Raw genomic sequence first — 2737 nt, forward strand, 5'->3', positions numbered from 1 at the left:
AACAACGAAAAAATTAAGATTTTGTGAATTTATTTCGTCAAATATCATCATTAATTATTTTATAGTAAATTTAACTAGCTTTAATTTGAGTGTTAGCAGACATCTCTACGTCTTATGGTTTCTGAAATAATGTTTTCCATATATCAAACCTATTTCCCGAACAACTATAAATCAATTTATTTTAGCAAATATCTTGAAAACTACTATTCCTACAAAGGTAAAGATCACAAACTATTTTAATAGTACATTAATCTAACTTTAATTTGATTGCTAATAGACATTTGTACGTCACATAGTTCCTGAAATATAGATTTCTCAAAATAAATTAACTAACTACTGATATTTTAGTACATTTTTATGAAATGTTGCTTTATAAAAGACTATCCAAATCAGACACATCTACGGCATAAGATTATGTCTTTTCTGGAAATTTGTATATTATGTATTTTTTGTATACTTTATATATTATGTGTTTGATTTTTTATATGTTACGTATTTTTATCCATCTATTTTATAGACCGGTGGGTTTTACGTCTTAATTTCTGAATAAACAAACAACAACAAAAGGCTATATCTCGAGAACTATTGGACGTAAATAGTTCTATTAGGGCTAATATTTCAGCAAATTTACTCTTCTTTAAATATTGTTCTTTTAGATTTTCTAGTGTTGTTGGTAGTTTTAAAGATATAGAGCTCCGAATAAAAAATGAATGTTTTAAAACAGCCGTAATTTTTTACTCCCCCAAACTATACTTGGCAGACTCATCAGTTTTGACTAGTAATTATACATAGTTTTCAGCAAGTAATCAAAAATTGGGGTGAGACAACTATTTTTTTCTTCCTGGCTCTATAAGAGTACATGCATACTATAAGTACATGTTAACAGCAACAACACTGAAGATTTCTACAGCACGCTTATTCTGGTGAAACTTTTTCATGGTTACTCCAAACAACCTTTTTTTATTAAGGTTCAATCCGACTCCCCAAATGTTAATCAATGTCCTTTACTTAAATGCCAATTTTAGACTATAAATTAAATAAGGAAGAAAATAATTAAATGAATAAATTTTGGCATACACAGTATAAACCTATACGTGTGTAGCATGAGAATCTAGTTAAAGCATTAAATTGTATGCAAAAAAAATAAAAATTTAGTCCAGGTAGAGTACAATTTTATACAGAAAAAGCTCAAAACGTGCAAGATTTCTGAAAAGACCGATAATCATATTTCTTTGACAGACATATCCTAGGTGATGTACTCGTAAAAATAAAGGAAAATGTTAGTTGCGGAATATTTTTATTATTTTTTAGATACTGAAAACCTCTAATAAAGATATTATATTTGGTTCTAACCAGTAAAACTGCTTGCTTTCATGTACACATTAAATAAAATATCATATTTCTAAACCTCCCACTTCACCTTATAGTAGTTTTCATACATTTGACTTTCGTTCAATCTAAATACCTTAAGAAGTTGCTAATAAATACAATTTGATACTTGAAATTGATTACATAACCGAAATAAATCATTAAAATAGCAAGCTAACACATGAAACCAGGTTATACAACTAATTATCATATATTTTTCCACCATATATTCTTTGACGTATCATGCTATAACGTTTGTAGCTTATGATATAATTATGCGGTATTAAATTTAAATAGCAATATTATTCGATTTAGTTTACAACTTTCATAATAATAAAATCGTTTATTGCCGAACAATTTTTAATAATTATCTAGGAAACCTTCCAGTATCATTGACCTCCTCACCTTACGTTCTATTCACCTATTAAACACAAGGGATCTCTATATCCCTACCTACAGATCTGCCTCCTCTGAAAAATCCATGGCTGCTTCGAGCTACCTCATTTTGGAACTCCTTACCCACATCCATCCGAAAAGCTTCCTCCTTAACTTCCTACAAACATTAACTATATATCCATCTCCTAGGCCATCTAACATCCGTGAACTTGTGAATAATAGAAAATATTATTTAAACAGTATTTTTGTTCATATTTTATTTAATTTAAATATTGCTATAGATCCATTTAATTATGTTCAAAAGTTAATGTAGAAAACCAGATAAAAGCTGCTAAAACTGTTCCTAATTTTTATTCATAGGTGACCAAGTGCCCTAGAATAAAGATTGATTTTCATTCATTCAACAATTAATCCGATTTTGATCAATTTTGCAGACATTCTGCGTTCTGATACCTAGTTAGTAAATTTTGATGTTTATCAGATTCTTTCTAATACTTCGTCTGCGAGTGCGTAATTGTATTTTTCTGTTTCGAAAACAGCTTCCAGTTCGGTCCAAATTTGGAGCAATGCTGGGTATTTGTGTAATATGCATTTGGTATCAGGACTTAAAGAAAGTCTTGTTAGAAACTATTGGGTTTAGGTGTGTATAAAATTTATTAAAACCGATCAATATCTGGGTTCGAGCCAAATCGTTCTTTCATAAATAGGGCTTACAACCACCGGGCATAGAATGAACATTTATATCAATTCTATGCTCGGTGTTTATAACTTAAGAAGACAACCAATACCCATTATTAGGTTGCTTTCTGATTTTTTGAAAACACACTCTCTTCTTTTATTATGAAGTTGTTATATTTTTAATTATGCTCTGAAGTAATAGAGGGGATTTCCAAAACCAAGATTTTAAAATGATTAGATGAAAAAAAATTATAAAAAGGCAACTTTTGTTTTCCTTAATTGTAATTTTTTTTTT

The sequence above is a fragment of the Halyomorpha halys genome, unplaced genomic scaffold (assembly GCF_000696795.3).
Source record: "Halyomorpha halys isolate HHAL.00 unplaced genomic scaffold, Hhal_1.1 Scaffold38.1, whole genome shotgun sequence".
Taxonomy (NCBI): domain Eukaryota; kingdom Metazoa; phylum Arthropoda; class Insecta; order Hemiptera; family Pentatomidae; genus Halyomorpha; species Halyomorpha halys.